The following is a 22,304-nucleotide window of genomic DNA, read 5'->3' on the forward strand; positions in this document are numbered from 1 at the left end:
AAGAAATGAAAGCACCAAAAAAAAAAAAAAAAGGAACAAAGAGGCAGCTAGGTGGCTCAGTGGATAGAGCACTGGCACTGGAGTCAGGAGGACCTGAGTTCAAATCTAGCCTCAGACACTTAACACTTACTAGCTGTGTGACCCTGGCCAAGTCACTTAACCCCAATTGTCTCCAAAAAAGAAAAGAAAAGAAAAGAAATGAAAGCACAAAGAAACACAGACATCTTGACTTCTATCTAGCCCTGTGTTGTGGGGAAGGGCATGGCAAGGGATACATAAAGAGGAAAGTCCGGACAATCCTTTGTCTTACTGATCTTCTTTTATAGAGGTCAAATAGTAAAACAACTGGTATGTGGTTCTTATCTTACCCCCATGCTGTTTGTGCTCTTACCCATTCAAGGCCAAGAGTATCTATAGCACATTCAGATTAAGTAAGTGAAAACAGCTCTGTCCTTTCTCATGCATGACCTTCAAGTAGAATCTGTTTGGGGTTCCATTTCATCGTGATTCCATTTCTTTGAGGGACAGAGAAACAGCAAAACAACACACCATGCTCTGGTATCATTGTTTTTGCCAACTGAGGTGGAACATTTCTAGAGTCAAACTTTATGAGGAAGTTTGGCCCAGTAAAAAACACAAGTATTACACGTGGGCCATAGGAACAGGAAAGGTATATTCAAGTTAGATCATCTCCTGGGGGACCTGTCTACTAGTTCATCTAACGTAGGGAGGTCTAACTATTTTTTTTCCTGCCAAGGTTTTTTTAAATTACCCAGCCCAAACATGAAGTAAGTATGATATAATCCAGCTGCTGTGGAAGTAGGATTCCTATAATGACTTTCCAAATAAGTGGTAACTAAGGATGTGTGCTAATTTTTTTTCCACAACGAAAATTTTTCCAGAGTTTCAAAAACATTGGCAAGTTGAAATCATGAAGCTGAGTCTATATTTGCTTGCCCAGATGTGCCAATGACAGTGGAACCAAGGGATTTCAAGCCAATTTACAAACATGTAATATGATCCAATAATCCATTGCTTAACACTTGCCACATCTGGGAAAATCCTGTACCTGTTTTAGGTCAAGTGAAGTATAACTTGAAAATACAAGTAGATTGAATAACCAATGAAAACTGAAATGGTCATCCTAACTTTTCTTTTGCTCTCAGGGCATTTGGTCATATCCATGTTGAATGAGTAGATTTTCAATGTTTTCCTATTTGTCATTTTCTTATTATAGTTGTAGTCATTGAGAAAAGGCCTATAGACCCAGGAGAGAATGACACATATGCTAAAGCTAGAGACAAGGCCAGAAAATGCCAACCTCTGAGTCTAGAGTTTATAAGAACCCATATTCCCACATAAAGGATTTGGTAGATCAGGAAGGTTTTCAGCAGTTATATGCCTGCCAGTGTGAACTAGAGATGCATAACTGTGTAAAGAGAATAAGGAAGTAGTCAACTGAAAATTGAATCAATTAAACTTATAATGTAAACATGGTAAATGCAACATGCTATGAGAGTATATCAAAATAGGGAAGAATGGGGAGCAGCTAGGTGGTGCAGTGGATAAAGCACTGGCCCTGAATTCAGGAGGACCTGAGTTCAAATCCGGATTCAGATACTTGACACTTACTAGATGTGTGACCCTGAGCAAGTCACTTAACCTTAATTGCCCCACCAAAAAAAAAAAAAAATAGGGAAGAATGGTGCTATATTGGCAAGGGCAAAGAGGAAGGTGATGATCTGTATGTATAGAGTTTTTTGTGGTTTTTTTTTTAAAAAGGAAAATTGTAAAAGAAGAATATCAGTATTATACTGAGGAATGAGTACTTCTAATATCACTGACTCATTTGACTGGTATATAAAAGCCAGGGATTTGAACTCAGAAGATCTGTGTTCAGAACCTGGCTTTACCATTCACTAGCCTTGTCACCTTCCTCCTGTCACATCGTGTCTCTGAGCTTCTCCTTATCTATGAAAAGGGGAATTGATATTTGCCTTTCCTACCTCACAGAGTTATCATGAGACTCAAATTGCTATTACTACTAGGAAAAAAAGGGTTACCTCTCCTACTATAATATCATAGCTGATAGACACCCCTGAAGATCATCTAACTCCTTTTTTTATAATTCCACATTTATTAAACAACCTTTTAATTTTAATTCAGTTCCCATTAAGCCTTACCTAAAACACCAAGTTAATCTGACTCATTTATTTCCTTTGTAGGTATTCATACTTCAGTATTTCAAGGATATGTGTTTTCTTCAGTGTGACTTTCCTCCACTGAAAAAATTTCAAACCCTTTGGCAGATGGTCTTATAGAGCTGTTGTGCCTTAGATAATTTTAAGTCTGGTGGTGAGTCTCTCTAGTAGGCTACTCATCAGTCAATAATCAACAATCAACAATAAATTCTTGGGGCAGCTAGATGGTGCAGTGGTTAAAGCACTGGCCCTGGATTCAGGAGGACCTGAGTTCAAATCCGGCCTCAGACACTTGACACTTACTATCTGTGTGACCCTGGGCAAGTCACTTAACCCCCATTGCCTGCAAAAAAAACCCCAAAACAATAAATTCTTACTATGTGTTAAGCACTGTGCTAAATATCGATATCCTAGGACAGTAGACATACACTCCTTTACCTGGCTCATAGTAATGGGTATGCTTGAGTCAACATGAAGGTGTGGAAGTCTAATTATTAAATTTTCAGTGTGAGCCTTTACATCTTGGAAAATAGCAAACATTTCAAATCAGTACTTGATTTATTATTTTGATTGTCCAGACTTAAGAAAGTGGATGAAGAAAATGTTTATAATAAAGATTGAATTTGAAATGTCCTGCATACATTTATTTATTTATATATTTTGGAGAGCCAGTTGTTACAATGTACCACTGCCCACATTCAAAGCCTTTCCAGCTTGGTGGAGCCTTCTAAAGTTTGTGTTCCACTAACATAAGGGTTACTTCATGCTATACTGAATCAAGAAGGACTTTACCAGAATAGACATCTTTTGTTTTATTTTGTTTTGGGTTTTTGCGGGGCAATGAGGGTTAAGTGACTTGCCCAGGGTCACACAGCCAGTAAGTGTCAAGTGTCAGAACCCAGATTTGAACTCAGGTCCTCCTGAATCCAGGGCCAGTGCTTTATCCACTGCACCACCTAGCTGCCCCTAGAATAGACATCTTAATGAGTAGAAATAATAGGTAAAATTGCCACCACGATCAAAAGATTTTTTTTAGTTTAGTTAATGTAGACCAAAATGATAGTTACCTATATGATTTAGCAAAGTTACTCAGTTGGTTCTTTGGTTTTGTTGGGGATATAAGGGGAAAATGACCACCTCATATTCAATTCTTCCACTGCACACGTTTCTTAGGATGTCTCCAATGCAACCTCTGTAATCCAAAATGTACATTTTAACTTGTTTTAGCTCTCCCACTCCATCATGGTGTTCTCTATCTCTGACCTCATCTTTTCCTCAACTTTTTTTTTCATTTCTTCATTCTTCAGAAGGTAATTGGGATATGCATAAATAATTTATCCCCTCTGTGACATCATTTGGTTTCTGGGAAAGTGGAAGTAGTAACCAATCTCATATGACATAAATAAAAAACAACAACAATGTTTTTGAAGCACTCTGGGAATGAGTAAGAAAACTACCCTAGTAATATTAGTTATATACATTCTAAATAGGGCATTGGATCAAGTTTCAGCAAATAGGTATCAGTGGGCGTGTCACAGCATACCTGCAGGAAGGTAGAGGTGACTTCTAATTCTTGTTATAAATAGATGTGATGTCTTCATATATAAACATGCCTGTAGCTTTCTGGAAGACCTTTGTTATCTTGGTTGTGTGGGCTGTGAAGACGAATTATGATTTCCTATCCTTACCAAATAAGAGAGTTCAAAAGTAGTTCAGAAGGTCAGTTAATGTATACTTTTCCCCTCAGGAAAGGTTCCACATCTCCACTACCCTTTATAACCTCCAGGAAAAGATTTTCAGTAACTTCTTCTGAAAATTAATATCATAATCATCTCAATGTAAAAAGGTAAAATCTCAATATTAGGATATTTTTCCTGGGGGTTAATATAAATTTCTCTTATTGTCAGAGTCTCCTGCATATAATAGTTGCTTAATAAGTGTTTGCTGAGTTGAATTTAATTTGATTAATATCATTCCAGTCCATTCGGTCTGCTTAAAATACACTCCATAGAAATAAAGATCAATGGAGATCACCATTCTCCATATGATGATATAAGATCATCCTTCTTTACATACATGAATATATTATGAAGCACCCTCTTTTATTGTTCTTTCCCCTAACCTAAATAACCCTAATTTTAAAGCCTTTTTATCAAAGACATATAAGAAACCTATTTGAGACAGTACTACATAGTCATTGGCTCTGGAGTCAGACTAGGGTTAAAATACCACCTCTGATGAACACTGCCTAAGTGACATTGGGCTAATGAAATCATCTCCTGATTTTTTTCATCTATAAAATGAGGAGTCTGGATTATATGACCTCTGAGGTTCCTTCCAGTTCTATATCTCTGATCCTGGAGATTATGGCATAAGCTAGCCATGAAGTGAAAGAGAAAAGTTACAAATAGATAAACCCAAGTATTAAAAGAATTAGAAGCCCTCACATGCTTTGTGCAGATCTTCTGCGGATGATTTATAGGAGGAACTGGCTTAGTTATGTACAAGATGAAAAGGTAGAGATGGGCTTCTAGATGAACTAGTAGAGAGAATGCCTATGTCTGTGAAGTCATGGATCCCCAGTGGAAAGAGTACTGAACCTAGAGTCATGAAGACCTGAAGTAAAATCCTGCCTCAGATACTTACTAGCTGATTACCCTGGGTAAGTCACTTAATCTTTGTCTGCCTCAGTTTCCTCAACTGTAAAATGGAAACAATAATAGCACCCACCTCCCAGGGTTGTTCTAAGGATCAAATGAGATATTTGTAAAGCACTCAGCACAGTGACTGGAACATAGTAGGAATAAATAAATACTTGTTTCCTTACTTCCTTCACGTATGTCATAGTTTTCACATTTTTACATAAAATCTAACTAATGATCCCTTTGATTTCTTTTTATTTTTTTTTTTTGGCAGGGCAATGGGGCTTCTAGAACCACTTTGCCCCATCCTACTCTGAGAAAAGAACCTTGACTTTTACTTTCCTAAGAAAATTGAGATTATATGGAATGATTTTTTTTCTAATTCTCTCTCACTCAAGCATTTCTATTTCTTTTTGCCTATCTTTTCTATTCCACTCCTATTTTAGATTTCCTCACCTCTGTTCCAAGACCAATCCTTCTTTCTACCTGTGTGCTTGATCTTATCCCCTCTCCTGTGTTCTAGAAACAATTTGTCCTTCTTAAATTTCCAACCTAACCCTTTCCACCAGCTCTTTCCTTTAAACATTCAAACATGCTCATTTCTTCTGTATCCTGGAAAACAAAACTTTCCTTTGACCCAGCTACTCCCACACTACTGTCTCATCTCTCCTTTCTTTTGCCAATAAAATTCTTAAAGTAGTAGTCTATACTCAGTCTCTCCTTTTCTTTGCTACTTACCTCTTAATCCATTGTAATCTTCCGTCTGCTCTAGTGATAATATTGGAAAGTTATAGAAGAGCCTTTCCTTAGCTAAAATGGCAAAAGCAATTAGCACAATCACCCCCTCAGAAGACATAGGTTCAAATCTTTACTTTATCCATTATTTACTGTGTTATTTTGGGCAAATTGCTTCATGGCCCTGATTTTGCTCTTTTGTAAAATGAGGGGTTTGGGTTAGATGTTCCCTAAAGTCCCTTTCAGCTCTGACATTCTATGTTTATGAGTCTTTCTTGATACTGTCATGGGGTGCAGAGCACCCCAGAAGTTCTCTGGGGCACATCAAGGAATTTTCTCCTTGAGAAACTACACCAGAGGATAGATACACCTAGAGAGATAAGTGGAACCAGTTTGGACTGAGCTAGCTTTGGGACCTCCACCCTTCATTCTGGTCTCCCTTACCCCTGGGGAGATAAGTTTGGGTGTGGCTACGGCCTTTGTGTCCTGAAGAGAGATCTGTAGCCACCCCTCACCCAATTCCTCCAGTCACTACCAGTGGGGGATGGTCCTCCCTCACTAAAGGAACTTTCCACAGGCAGATGGTCCACCACCATCAGCCCCTATAAAAGTACCTGCCAGTCTCCTACTTGAGGAGATTGGTACCTCTGAGCCACGTGCTTTGTGCCTATCTCCCCATGAGAAGTTCAAGGATTTCTTTCATGGTTTCCCTCCCCCCACCCTTCCCTTCCCTTGCCCCTAAATAAACTACCATCTTATTCTAACTACTTTTGTGTGCAAGAGGGTGTAATTCTTTAAAAAGGAATTCCTAAGAACCCCAACCCCTACCCCTAACCCAAACCTGTACCCCATTTCCCCCATAATAATACTCTCTATTCCCATGGCTCCCATGACAGTACATTGTCCTACTCTATCTTCCTTTTTAGCTGCTCTTTCTTCTCTTACTTTAAAAATGCCAAAATTAACCCAAGTTTCTCTCCTGAGCATTCTTCTCTCCTTTTTTCCTCTAAAGTGATGGCTTTATCCATTCCTGTGGTTCTAAAAATTACATATATCTATGTATATATGTATACATATATGTGTATTACATATATGAACACACACACCAAAATCTATATTGCCAACCTCTCTGTCTCTCCCTGTCTCTCTGTTTCTGTCTCTCTGTTTGTCTCTGTCTCTCTCTCTCTGTCTGTCTCTGTCTCTATCTCTCTCTTTCTCTCTGCCAAACTATACTTTCAACTCCCACCTGGACATGCCCACCTGGTTGTCTCACTGGCACTTCAAAAAATCAAAACCCAGATGGGCTCATGCAACCCACCTGGGCCAGTAAACCTAGAGATTATTAACTACAACAGTTTCAATGTTTCCAACTAGAAAGGTTCTTAAACCTAGTCTAGTCTCTCTCCCTTTCCCACAGAAAGAAAGTGAAGCTCAGAAAGGTTAAATTGTTTGCCTCAGGATCATTCAGCTAGTGAATGAAGAGCCAAGCTCAGATCACCTAATTCCAAATCCATTGGGTTTTTTTCCCTACTGCACCACAATGATTCCCATAGAATGTCATGTGCTCATTATGCACTCAGAAAAGATTTGTTGAATTAATGCATGAGTGAATAAGCTCATGGCCTCTCAAGGGAAACAAAGGGAATAAGCATTTATTAAGCACCTACTGTTAGGGCAGCTAGGTGACACAGTGGATAGAGCACTAGCTCTGAAGTTGGGAGGAAGACCTGAGTTCAAATTTGATCTCAATCACTTACTAGCTGTGTGACCCTAGACAAGTGATTTAACCCCAATTTTCTTAAACATATGGGGCCATCTCCAGTAGTCCTGATCTATATCTTGCCACTGGACCCAGATGGCTCTGGAGGAGAAAGTGAGGTTGGTGAACTTGTACAATCCTCTCACACTTAAATCCAATTCACTGCAGGTCATGACATCACCCCTGATATCATGAGAATGAAGGGCAAACAACAACTGTGTACCAGTCACTTTACTAGGTATTTTATAAATATTTACTCATTTGACCCTCACAAGAACCCTGGGATGTAGGCACTATTGTTTTATTTATTGTTTTTCTCAACTTTTGTACAGTTGAGAAAACCGAGGCAGAGAGTAAGTTACTTGCCCAAGGTCAAATACCTAGTAAATGTCTGAAGCTGGATTTGATCTTGTCTTCCTAACCCCAGGCCCAAGCCTCTATCTATTATATCACCTCGCTGCCTCAAAGGGACCTAGTCACTCCCAAAGTAACTACTTTGAAAGGGATAATTATTTTATGTATAATAATAATAACAACTGATATTAGTATAGCACTTTAGTGCACAGAGAGGGCTGGCATTCTAGTAGCAAAGACCTGGGTTCAAATTCTGATGATACATATAAGCTGAGTGACCCTGAGTGTGAAACTTAACCTCTTAGTACCCTAGGAAATTCCCTAAGTCTCTAATTACAGATGAGCTATAGATCTGTTATGGGAATTTCCACTCCCAAGAGTTCATTGCTACCTAATATGTACTAAATCTCATCTGAGATTCACAATACCCCCATGAGGTATATTATTAATTTTTTCCCCCGTTTTATAGATGAGACTTATAGAACTTAAGGGATTTTTCCCAGGTCACATAACTAGTAAGTACCAGCAGCAATATTCAAAGGTCTTCCTAATTTCAGGTTTAGTACTCTATCCACTATACCACACAAGTATGATGGTTAAGAAACAATTCTCTTGCTATATAGTCATATCCATTTATCATTTATCAAAATAAATAAAAATCAAGAGGAATTTATTTAGATTTTATTTTTTTAAGTCTGACTTTACTTGTGTTTGATTTATTGATGCACATACTCTTTTAGTACTTGGAAACCCTAAAGAACAAACTCTTAACAAAACCAAACAGACTTCCATGATGAATCGTACATGTATTGAGCTTTGTACATTTCATTATAGCTTTCTAAAACCTTCTTTGTTTACTTGCCTTCATTGTAACTTAGTTTTACTTTGGGATAAATAACTTCTATTAAAATTGTCTTTGCAGACTCAGTAATCACTTGGTTGTTGGTTGTCTTGGAAGAAACCTTGGATTCTATCCAGATTTACTTGATTATAACACTTAAAAAACAGTGAGCTAGAATGATAACAATCATCACTACATTATCATACTACTATTCTTCTAATTCAGGCTGCAGTTTAAGGCAATTGTACATAAGCTCTTGTGGACTGATAAGATTTGAAATTTCAAGAGTCACTCAAACAATGTGAGTCATATTCACTAGACTCCTTACCAGACAATATCTGTGGCTTCTAATGAATAAAAATACAAGTGATATAGGGAGTCTTCCTGCACCACACCCTTAGACAAAGGAAGAGAGGGCATCATATGTTTAGTAAATGCATTGAAATTGATTTGAATGTGTGATTCACCACTGGGTTTTCCACAACCAGTAAAAAATATTGACAAAGTTAGCAGGTAAATAAGAACCTATATCCTCCAAAGCCATATAAGGAAGATAAATCTTAATTTAAAAATTGTTAATACTTTATAAACAAGTTGATTATCATGTTATGGGGAAAATATGTGGGGGATTCAGGGTTAAGGGTTATTAGGAATTCCTCTTTAAAGAATTACACCCTCTTGCATACAAATCCAATTAGAATAAAATAATATTTTATTTAGGTGCTAGGGAAAGGAAACCAAGATAGAAGTCCTTGGACTTCTTCTTGAGGGGAGAAGGTATGGCACAGAGGCATGGCTCTCTGAGATGCCTTCCTACTTGAGCAGGAGATAGGCAGATACTTTTATAGAGGACCAATGGTATGTTGGGAGGGTGGGAAGAGGGGAAGGCCTGGTCTGGAGAGTGCAAGAAGATGTGAGGTCCAGAGATTGGGAGATGTATAGGCACCAGCTATAGCTGCCATGAGGTTGAAGCCTTGAGCCTGGATGGAATAGACTTTAACAATAATTTAAAAGAGGGCCAGGCAAAAAATCAAAAAGGACTTAAGGTGACAAGAGTGCATGTCAAATAAGTTTGTTCTTAAGGTATTTCTGATTCCGTTTTAAAATGAACAACCAATAGCAGACAGATGACAAAGCCAGATTCTTATATTAGAATTTCTAGATCTGTATCTCACTATCATCCATATATAAGAGAAATTGCTTTTCCACTATAGTTGATACACTGTAGTTGATACAGTTGTTCACCAACTTATACAAGAAAATTTAGAAACATAAAACAATATTAAGAATTTTTAAAACTTGAAACAAAACCAATTACCAATCAGGTGTTCCCAATTCAGTCAAATATGCTATACTCCATACCTAAAACTTTCTGCCCATACCTCAGAAACTTATCAGATAAGGAGTTGAGTTAAAGAGTAGCCACTTTTTTTTTTCTTTTCTTCAGTGGAGGCCAGTAAGCCTTAATGCAAGGCAGGGCATGGCCTACTTTACCAGAGTTAAGTAATCAAACCAAAGCCAAAAAGCTGTTCTTAATTCAGTGCAGTTCAATGGTTAGGGACTATATATATACATATACATATATATATATGTATATATATATGTGTGTGTGTGTGTGTGTATAATTCTTTGCAACTTTTACACATTATAAATAATTCCTGATTTTAAACTATTCTACTACAAAAGATCTCTGTGACCCTGAGCAAGTCATTTAACCCCAATTGCCTCAAAAAAAAAAGAAAAAAAGACAAAGAAAAAAAAAAGAAAGATTTCTATGAGTGAACTAAAAGTCCATAGACTAGGAATTTCTCACTGAGCTATAGGACCATGCTTGCTTTTTTTTGACATCCTGCCCCAATAAGGGCCAAGGTGAAGATGGTAAAACCAGGAAGGGATGATGGAATTTGTGATCCTCATGCATACACATTAAAGGCAGTGTCAGGGGGCAGCTAGGTGGTGCAGTGGATAGAACACGGGCCCTAGAGTCAGGAGGACCTGTGTTCAAATCCAGCCTCAGACACTTGACACTTACTAACTGTGTGACCCTGGACAAGTTGCTCCCCAATTACTTCACCAAAAAAAAAAAAAAAACAAAGGCAATGTCAGCCTACATTTAAGGGCTCTTTCCCCTTTCCCCACAATCTGCTACTTTGATAGAATAGTGGAACCTGAATGAGAGAGTATTATTATTATTATTAAGGAATCCATAGACATACCTCCTACATCCAGCATGACCCTGGGCTTGGCCAGAGAGATGTCAGTAACAGGGGGCTGGCTGGTCCCCGGCTCCCCAAATTCCAAGTCCACAGGGGACTGGACTGCAGGGAGCTGTTTTTTCACTTGGCCAACCTCTTAGGGGCTGCACTGGGAACAAGGGATTAGGGGAGGTGACCTCACCTTTGAGGAGCATCCCCCACTTCATTGTTCCAGTTTACCACAGCTACCAGGATGTTGGTTGCCCAGAGATCTGCTGATGGCAGACTTTATTAGAGAGGCTTGTTCTATGGAGCATGCACAATCCTTCTTTTCTCTCTCTTTGGCTACTGCAAGGTCCCTGTTATAAAAAATCTTAAAAGCAATATAAAAAAAAGCAATATCAAGGAGTTGTGAGGGTGGGGTTTTGGGACCCCAGTCTAATTTCTGGAGTTTTCTCCTAATGTCAGGAGCAGATTGGCTAATAAAATGTATATTGAGGACTCTTATTCCTACATCCCTTTCCAGATCTATATTAGTATATTTTTTCAGAGAGTCCATGAAGTGACTCATGAAGAGGGGCTGGCTTCTCATCTGGGCCCTGGGTGATCTCCTTCACTTTCTCATAATTGACCTGTTTCTTAATCCCCCTTCTCATTCCCTCAACAAGGCAAGTGATCATGTGGTTTCTATGGGTCCTGTCTACTCTATCATGATAGTCCCATCTTGGCTCCACAATTGGAACTGCTGTAATTCCAGGGACCCCAGCCCAATTTCCAATCTGTATTCATCACCCACTTGTACAGCTAGGTCCCAAATTCATTTTTTCTCTTTGGTGGTACAACAGCTGACAAGAATAATTTGCAAGTAGGCCAAGGAAAGGTCAAACTGCATTATCACAGACTTAAAGCCATCTACAAACTTTGTGGGGTTCTCTGAGTAATACCCCAATTTCTCTTCAATCTGAGATAAATCACTCATGGAAAAAGGAACATGTATTCAGGTTGTACCCTCCCCAATGGGAAATTCCCATAATGGAAGCAGGGGAGCACTGGAAGATGCTGGTAGGGACCCGGGTGAAGCAGGTTGGGGAGGGGATGAGGGGGCTGATGGAATAGGCATAGTCACACACAGAGGGTCAGGTGGAGGCAGAGCCAGAGGATCAGGTGGAAGAGCCAGGGTAGTCTGTGGAGTGGATGGGGGAAGGGGAAGGGGACTGGGGGAATGGGTGTAGGCAACTGCAGATTAGGTAAAATAGATGGGAGTGGCTGCTGAATAGAAAAAATAGATTAGGGAACATATTGGAGTCCCCCCTCCCCCAGATTGTGACAGGGACACAGCTGTGAGGGGTACGGCTGGATGGATTGTGGAGACAGTTGTTAGTTGGGGCAAATAGAAGAGTACTGAAGTCCACTCCAAGTGTGGCAGGAGCTTGACTGTGGAGGGCACAGGAGATTGGTTCTGAGATCAGCCAGTGGGCAAAGAGGAGTCCCAGTCATAGAGTGGTATGACAGGGGTTGACCCATAGGGATGGAAGCAGGAGGGGAAGAAGGGGTGAAGGGAGGAACAGGCAGGGAATGAGGCTGAGGAGCAGGAGGAGGTGGGGTCCCAGAGGAGGAGGATGTGTCAGAAATGTTAGCTAATCACTTTTGGTGATTTCCTAACAGCAGGAGGAAGTCATTTAAGAAATCATTGAGGTCTTAGACTAGCCTATCGGGTATATTTTTTCCTTTGGAAATATTGATTAGTTAATAAGTTAATTTAGAAGTTAATAAGCAAATTTAAAATTCACATTACTGGTCAACACTTTTGGGAGTATTTTCTATGTATAAAACATTAATATGGGATACCTGAAGTAATGATAATAATTGATTTAAGTAACAATTTGAGGTTTAAAAATAAATTTGTCTATATAATCTCATTTGATAGAAAATATGGTTATGGTAGCTGCTGCTTCAAAGAATTCTAATTTAGTTATCAAATTTCATTTCATATGATTCAACAAATAATTATGGAATACTTAAGTTCATTTCACCGAGTTAAGTGCTAGGACAAATTCAAAGATTTAATAAGCATTCAAACAGGTCACAGTATAATGGGAAGAATAAGACATGTTTGCAGGTAAATATAGTATAGAGGATGAATATACATGAAAAAATTAGGAAGGTTGTAGAATCTTAACTCTAGAACTAGGCTTAAGAGTCTATATAGTCCAACCCCCTCATTTTGCAAATGAAAAAACTAAGACTCAGGGAAGGTAACCAACTTGCCCAAGGCCACACAGAAAGTGATAGAAACAGAATTTTAATACACTTCCTTTAACTACAAAACTAATGCTCTTTTCACTTGGAAGAACTTGAATGTACAAACAAGGAAGAAAAAGACTGGTAAAAACAGAGATTTTGGATCCATATCAGCAGGTTGGAGACTGGAAGAATATAACATAGAGGAAGATGGGTAACAAATCATTTAAGGAAGTAACATAAAGTGCTATCATGTGAGAGGGTGCCCACTGAAGATCTGAGTAATAAACAGTGACTAGTAGGGGACAGCCAGATGGCACAGTGGATAGAGTACTGGGTGTGGAGTCAGGAAAACCTGAGTTCAAATCTAGCCTCAGAAACTTAGTAGTTGTGTGACCCTAGGCAAGTCACTTAACCCCATTGGCCTCAGTTTCTTCACCTGTAAAATGAGCTGGAGAAGGAAATGGCAAACCACTCCAGTGTCTTTGCCAAGAAAACCCCAAATGGGGTCACGAAGAGTCGGACAAGACTGCAAACGACTAAACAACAACAATGGTGGCTGATGATACCCTGCCCAGTAGTGCCTTACTAAAGGCATTTCGTTATTAACATCATTATCATCAATAGATCTACTTGATTACTATGGAATCAAGATATGACAGAAAACTCTCTAACTAGCATCAAACCCAATCATAATAAGGACAATGATAATAGCTTGCATTTTTATACTTTAAGGTTTACAAAGCACTTTATATATATTAGCCCCTTTGAACCTCACAACACCCCTGTGAGGTAGCTGCTCCTATTATCTCCATTTTATGTATGTAAAAGTGGGAAGGGGACTGTGTCTGGGACATAATCATAGCACCTAGGACAGCACTTCTTCAAAACCACCTGCTACATAAAGTACTGTCCTAGGTGCCCACAGAGGTTTATGTAAATAAATCATTTCACCAAGCCAGGGCAATCAATTCCAATCATGTCTGCACAATTTTGCCCTTGTCATTCCTGGGGACATCTTAACTTTTAAGGTGCATTTAAGGTAGGAGAGGGAGATAAATTCCTTGAGCAAGGAGGTATGCCATGTTGATTTCCTTTCATGTGCCCATAATTGCAGTCCCCACAACAGCATCATTAGACAGATTCAGAGCTACTCCTCAGCCTTCATTAAAGCCCTTTGTGAACTCTCTCAAATATCTGGATTTGTTAGCTATGATACCACCAATTTTTTTTTTTACTGCTTTTATATATCAAGAAGTTAGTTTCAGGGCAGCTAGGTGGCACAGTGGATAAAGCAGCGGCCCTGGATTCAGGAAGACCTGAGTTCAAATCCGGCCTCAGACACTTGACACTTACTAGCTGTGTGACCCTGGGCAAGTAATTTAACCCTCATTGCACCACACACACATGCACACACACACACACACACACACACACACACACACACACCAAAAAAAGTTGGTTTCATTTATGTGGTATATAATTTTGTATTTACATATCTCATTAAACATTGCATACCCCCAGGGGAATGGAAATTCCTTTAAGGCAGAGGCATTTTTGTCTTTGTATCTCTTAAACCTAGTATGGTAACTAGCAAACAGCAATAGCTTAATAATTAATAGCTTAATAGCTTGTTGAATCAGATTGTGTATTTTTTTAATGAAATATATTAGAGGACAGTTAATAGAGCCAGAAAAAGACACCTAAATGAATCTTGCTTCTACACAGTTTGAAATACTCTCACATTCTTCTATTAGTCAACCTGAGAGTAAACCCACCCTAAACAGCTATGAGGTTTATTGTTCCTTAAACCTTGGGCAAAGAAAAAAAATTTCCAGTCAAAATAAAGATACTTTTTTTATCAAAAAAACAATTAACCAACCAGAAGGAAGAAAAAGAGATAGTGACCCTCTCCCTCTCCGCCTAAAATAAAAGATTAAAAATGAAGGATTTATCATACTTATTTAAAAATAAGAATGTTTTTAATGATATAGGCATTCCACTGTTTCTATTTTGAAGAACATGTGTCACTTTAGGGAAAGAGGATAAAAATAACATTTTTCTTAGGTTACTGAAAAGAACTACACTTCTCTGAATTTAAATTTACAACAACTTCAATAGGAGAGAAGGAAATATAGTCTGGCCTGGCTTTTTACTTTGTATACTTCTATTCTCTATATATCACTCATCACTTACCACTCTATATAATTTTTTTTGTTGTTTTTTGTGAGGCAATTGGGGTTAAGTGACTTGCCCAGGGTCACACAGCTAGTAAGTGTTAAGTGTTTGAGCCTGGATTTGAACTCAGGTCCTCCTGACTCCAGGGCCGGTGCTCTATCCACTGTGCCACCTAGCTGCCCCCCTCTAATTTTTTTTAGAAACATTGAATGATTCTATGATTGCAGGTATGTGCATGTGTTAGGAAAGCTAATGTATTCTTTCCTTATCAAACTGCTAGATCATTCCTTTAGATTTACTATTTACAATAGTGATGGAAACTGTTTTTCTGGTCATTACACACTGCAAGGCTTAGAGGCTTGTTTTGAAGCAAGGTTTCTATGCCTTCTCTTTTATTTTTATTTTTATTTTTTTGTGGGGCAATGAAGGTTAAGTGATTTGCCCAGGGTCACACAGCTAATAAGCATCAAGTGTCTGAGGTCAAATTAGAACTCAGGTCCTCCTAAATCCAGGGCCGGGGCTTTATCCACTGCGCCACCTAGCTGCCCTCTTTATGCCTTCTCTTAAGAAGCATTGACCACAAGGAACAGCTAGGTGGCGCAGTGGATAGAGCAATGGCCCTGGAGTCAGGAGTACCTGAGTTCAAATCTGGCCTCCGACACTTAATACACACTTACTCGCTGTGTGACCCTGGGCAAGTCACTTTAACCCCAATTGCCTCACGAAAAAAAAAAAAAAGCAAAGGGCTGGGACAGCTAGGTGGCAAAGTGGATAAAGCACTGGTGCTGGATTCAGAAGGACCTGATTTCAAATTCGGCCTCAGACACTTGACACTTACTGTGTGACCCTGAGCAAGTCACTTAACCCCAATTGCCTCACCAAAAAAAAAAAAAAAGAAGAAGAAGCATTGACCAATACCTTGATCCTTGAAAGAGCAAGGACTTCATTTCACACAACTATCTTATTGATTCTTCTGGACTCATTTCAATGAACATTTTTAGCTTTAACTATTCTAAATCAGTTGCATTCTGTGGTCACTTTAGCTTCTGCTTTAAACCAATTTGCCTAGTAAATGAACAGTCTCTGTCAGTTTATAGGTCAGGGAACATGTAGAAAAACCATACTCTGAAGTATCACTCAGGAGACTAAGGGTGAAGGTGGCAAATGATTTTCCAAGAGACCAAACATGGGGGTGGTGCATTAATAAATCATTGCTCACCGCTTGTTTGAAAAACCAAAAAACAATTATCATCTGGTATGTCTCAGGGCTAACCCATTCCTTTATGCTAGGCAAATAGAGTCTTATCGGCACAATTGTATGACTCACATCCTGGCACTGAAGTTAGACAGTACCTAGGATTCATTAAAAGAAGAAAAACCAAAATAGAAACTGGGAAAGTACTGAGTTATCTTCTAAATTGCTTCGACATGCTTGGTTCATTCTCATCTTCATGTCCCATAACTAGCCATAATACCTAGGGGTATGGCTGGTCACTTTCTTAAGCACACAGACAAGATGGGCAAGAACACTTCCTCTGCCATCACTTACAATTAATAGCATTTGTATATCATCCATGAGTTATAGTGCACTAGTTCTTTCCTTCCATGCCTATAAAATATAGATATGTATTCCTCTCTCTTTCTCTCTCTCTCTCTCTCTCCTTTCTCTGTTCCCTTCTTCCTTTTCCTCTCCCTTCCTCCCTTTGGTTCTTTCTTGTTTTCTTTTCTTCGTCTGAACCAGTGATTTCATAGATTAGAGAATTTCTGATCTAGAAACTCCCATAGGCTGAAATTATCAAGCAATCAACTAACAAGCATTTATTAAGCACCTACTATGTGCCAGTCATAGAGCTAGGTGTGGTGATATAAAGACAAAAATAAAATATTCCTGTTACTAAGGAGCTTACACTTTATCAGAGTAACAAATACATATATAAGTATATACAGAAGAAGTACAAAAGTGTATAAGGTGGTTTTAGTGAGAGATGACACAAGTAGGAGAGGGGATCAAAAAAGGCCTCATATGGAAGGATTTTTGAGAATCCTTTGGGCAGCAAGGAGCTAAAATCAGTCAGTACTTAAAGAAATTAACTCTACTCATTAGAAGGACAAACACTGAAGCTGAAGCTTAAATACTTTGGCCACCTATTGGGAAAATAGGACTCATTGGAAAAGATTCTGATGCTGGGAAAGATTGAAGGCAATAGGAAAAGGGGATGGCAGACAATGAGATAATGTCATGAAAGCAAAAAGCATGAGCTTGGAGAGACTTCAAGAGATAAAAGAGCTCTTCTTCCTCCTCCTCCTCCTCCTCCTCCTCCTCCTGCTCCTGCTCCTGCTCCTGTTGCTGATGCTTCCCCCCTCCCCCCAGTACCCTTGGAGCAGACTATCCTGGTGCCTATTTTATGAAGTGGTGGCTGAGGAGATCCCCCAGGCTTGCCATGGCCAATGAAAGGCCAAAAAAAAGGAACCAAGACTGCAAACAGCTACCACATTAATTTGAAGGTGGCAGGGCAAGATGATTCAAGTGACACAATTTAAGATTGAGGCACACACCACTTACTAAACTAATGAAGGCCTATTGTGAATGACAGGGTTTGTCAATGAGGAAGATCAGATTCTGATTTGATGGCAACCAATCAATGAAACAGACACACCTGCAGAGTTGGAACTGGATGATGAAGATACAATTGATATATTCCATTAGCAGAGAACCTGCAACTCGACTCCAGAACTGTGCTCCCAAGAAAAACAATTCACAATTAGAAAACCAAGATTTGATTCATTCACATCCTGACTACTGCAGTATAATTTTTTTCTTCTTCTTTGATTCCCTTCCCCCATTCCTTTATCATACATAAAGTAACTGTTGTATGTGCACAGGAATAATACATGTGTTTTTTTAACTTGATGGCCCATGGTGTGTTTTGCTCAAAATCAAATGGAGATGGGGAGGGGAAAAACAAACTAGTTCTGTGAAAATATCCCATTTCTCCATTTATGACATGCTCATTCACCTTTTATATTTATATTCCAGTAAGTTATTTTGCTCTCACTGTTAACCAAAAAAAAACCCACAAAAATATGCTTTCACACCTTGTTTGATTGGATAATTTCAATGTTTTCTTTTATCATTGTAAAACCAAGGACAATTTTATAGTTGTTTTTTTTTAATGTAGCTGTTACATGTAGTGCAATCACTGTCTCTCAGTAGGGATAAATTACTATAAAGAAATTTATCCTGGATAGTTTTCTCTCCAAGTCAAACATCTTGTTATTTTGTTAAAATTTTTTAAGAAGAGAGAGATAGGGGCAGCTAGGTGGCGCAGTGGATAGAGCACCGGCCCTGGAGTCAGGAGTACCTGAGTTCAAATCCGGCCTCAGACACTTAACACTTACTAGCTGTGTGACCCTGGGCAAGTCACTTAACCCCAATTGCCTCACTAAAAAAAAAAAGAGAGAGAGAGAGAGAGAGAGAGAGAGAGAGAGAGAGAGAGAGAGAGAGAGAGAGAGAGAGAGAGAGATAATGGAGGAAAGAAGGACCTGATGTGCTATGGTCCATGGGTTCACAAAGAGTCAGACAGGACTGAACAATTGAATGACAACTTGATCTGCTTCTTGAAGGTAGTAAGGAGATCTGTAAGGTTGACTTGAGGAAGAAATGCATTCTAGGCATGGGGGACAGTCAGGGCAAAGGCAGAGAGATAAGAGATGGTGTGATAAAAAGCAAGAAGCCCAGTTTGGCTACATGGCTAGGTGAAGCAGTGGATAGACCACTGAACCTGGAGTCAGGAAGATCTGAGTTCAAGCCTCGCCTTACATACTTGCTGTGAGACACTTAACCTCTGTCTGCCTCGGTTTCCTTACCTGTAAAATGGGAATAATAGTACCTCTCAAAGCTGTTATAAGGATAAAAAATATCCTTAAAGTGCTTCGCAAACTTTAAAGCACCATATAAAGGATACTGTTATCATTGTTATCATTGTCATTGTCATTGTTGTTGTTAGAGTATAGAGTGCCAGAAGTAGAATATGTATAATGTCTAGAAAAGTAGGTTGGGACCAAGTGGTAAAAAGCAGCTCAACCATAATTTAGAGTCACTTGAGGCAGTGAGAGGTTAGTAATTTGCTCAGAGTCATCCAGCTGGTATCTGTACAAGACTTCCTGACTCTAAGGCCAGACCTCTATCCATGTCAGCAAGCTGCCCCATATGTACTTAATTAGCTATGCATACAATTTTGGCTCCTCTTACTACTCTCCCTACTACCTAGACCTCTACTATCTTGGCTACATCATTGGACACTGACAGCCTGGATCTTGGGTTGACAGCTAAAAGAAAAAGAGGCTTCCATAGCAACTGAGACATATCCATCCTCCTTTCTAGGGATATACCAAAGCACACAACAGAAAAGCTGATGATGTGAGGGACACTACTGCATTTCTATTTATCTTATTAGTCTTTGTGACTGAAATTAATTATGTCATAGTAAGTTTAGTTTAGGAGTAGGCCTCCACCAGTCGCAGACGACTATGGATCAGCGCCTCGAAGAGCCACAGGCCACAGTGTGGCTGTGCAGTCCAATGTGGGCCGCAGCTCCTGAGTGACTTATAACCAGTAACTGCCGCATCCCGTGTTGTATCTACCCCATGAGGAGTAGCTGGAGTGTCCTCTCCAGGGCGCTGGCCTGGGCGGATCAATATGGAAAACAAACTGTTGCCCATGCAGCAGATTTTCCCTCTCCCCGACATTGGTGGATCCAAAGGAGAGGCAGAGCCAATACAGTTTGGCACCAGTACCACCACAGGAGTTGCCAGAGGGATGTGATGTCCAATATCCAACTGCCTAAGGGCCTCCGACTCCTGATTTTTCCTCGGGGTTAACTCCCGAAGCCTTTCCCATATATGGGTGGTTTAAAATCAGGGTTTCCTTCCCCTAGGCAGGTTGCCTGCCAAGGCTAACGAGCCCCACCTGCCCGAAGTGACTGGTTTTAAGGCACCAGTGACTCGCCTTCACTCCTTCTCCTGTTAGTGGAAACAGTCCCACCACGAGAAGGCCAGGAGTTGGGCTTCGGTTGTCTGAGGCTATTTGAGATGCATGCTATTGGAGCATTTTATAGAGAGTGGGAGCTTATCCCCACTCCCACCCCGGCATGACAACCTTTGGAACCATCATAGTAAGTATGACATACATTACTTAAGTATGACATAGGAAAAAAATAAAATAATCTCAGAACTTTTTTTTTTTTGCAATTCTTAGACAAAGTCTTGTAATTCCCTTAGAGGAATTTTAGTTTCCCAGAAAAGGAAAGAAAAAAAACTTGTACTCTTGACACAGTTGAGTAAAGGTATGCAACAGATGTTACAGCTCTCTTCATTTTCAAATTATAGAGCAGGAGAAGTGGTTTGATGGTTTTCCAGTTCCTACTCTGGTTGTTTTGGGAAGTGAGACCACAGCGGGCTGGATTTACATTGTTTGTATTTTTTTTCTTTCTCCAAAAACACTTCTCCAGATTCTTTCTCATTTGGCTATTGACTATGGCTGATTTGCTTGGGGCTCTTATCTTAGTAATTTAAGTAATTTGAAAAAATGCTCTGTTCTGCTTCATAAGATTAAGATCTATCTATTCCTTATGCATGTCATTAGTATTAGGCAAGAAACTAACTGCTTCTGAAAGCCAATGCCTATGAAACATCTCCAGCATTAATTTGGAGAAATGTTTTCTGCAATGAAAAGATTCAGAAAATCATTATTCAATCATTTCTATCAAAATAATAAAAAATAAGTGTTAACCAAATTAGAATAATACCATAAACAGTTTAGATAAGATCAACAGAAGAAACGAAGGAGGGGGCAGAAGAGATATGAACACCTTAATAAGAATCTTTAGCTGACTGTAAGTTTCTTGAGGGAAGAAACTTTAACAGTGGAAGGAGTACTGAATTTGAAGGCCAGGGACTGTGAGTCAAAACCCAGCTGTGGCCCCAATGTTCATATCTGTAAAATGGAGAGGTTAGAGTACAAGACATATGAGATCTCTCCTAATTCACAATTTTTGATCCTATGACCATTATTTTAATCTTTGTAATTCTAACACAGTGCTCTGCACATAAATGCTGAGTAAACGTCTTTGGATGTTTGTTTGGTAAAAGAGAAAGGGATAAAAAGCTTAGGACAAGGATAAAGTAAAACCAAGGTCAGGGCAGTCCAACAAATAATTTCTAACTAGGATAATTTGGCCATCTGTGTATCTAACTCTATAATTTAAGATCTTATTGTATCTTAAAAGCACAGAATTTATTTTCATTTTCCAAAGCCCTTTCACATAATTTAATCTTCATTGGTAGGACAGGTATTATTGTTCACATTACATAGATAAATAAAAATAAAGTACCACTTAATGGAATGACTGGTCCTGTTTCCAAGTCGGAGAGCACTAGAACCCAAAAAGGAGTGGAGGAACAAGAGAGGGAAACTATTTCGGGACCTAAGGACATAATATTGGGAATCAAAGCAAATGCAGTGTAGCCTCATAGAACAAAGCCTATTTTAGCCACTCTCATTTTAGTCATCCAAGTATAAGCCCAAACACATTCCACATACTCATTTCACCATATACTATGTCTATATTTTGATCTTTAAAATAGTGGACCCACCTAGTGTTCATGAGCCTTTGACTTTGACTGATGAATTAACATGGATCACCACAGAATGCATTCTGTCATGGTAATCCCTATGACTTGTGTGTTGAAGTAGCAGAGAGATGTAAGCATCAAGTTTACCAATTCAGCATGTGTCTGTCCGCGTGAGCAGATGCACATCAATTTGTGTGTCTCCAACCTGAGCTCTCTAGTTTTATGGGTAATGATTAGCCTTTATTCTGAGGTTTCCTTATGGCCTCCCCTGTTGAGTATGGACATCTGAAATTTCACTTTAGCATGCGATAATTCTTTGGGCATAACCATCCTAAAAGTTCATAGCATCGTAGATTTAGATATAGAATTGGAAGAGACATAAAGATCATCTAGTCAAGCCTCCTTATGTTATAAGTAAGGGAACCATGAAGTAAGGTCCATGAAAGATAATTGACTTGCAGAAAGTCACACAAGTAGTAAGTGGTGACAAAGGGCTTCCCAAGCAAGTGTAAACCGTGCTTAATG

At 39.2% G+C, this 22,304-nt stretch overlaps 1 protein-coding gene across 1 annotated transcript in view; it reads right to left on the minus strand.

The window, feature by feature from the left end:
* Nucleotides 1-22,304, minus strand: part of LOC122747884 (collagenase 3-like) — a 71,802-nt gene that overhangs the window by 11,784 nt on the left and 37,714 nt on the right.

Source organism: Dromiciops gliroides, chromosome 3, assembly GCF_019393635.1.
Source record: "Dromiciops gliroides isolate mDroGli1 chromosome 3, mDroGli1.pri, whole genome shotgun sequence".
Taxonomy (NCBI): domain Eukaryota; kingdom Metazoa; phylum Chordata; class Mammalia; order Microbiotheria; family Microbiotheriidae; genus Dromiciops; species Dromiciops gliroides.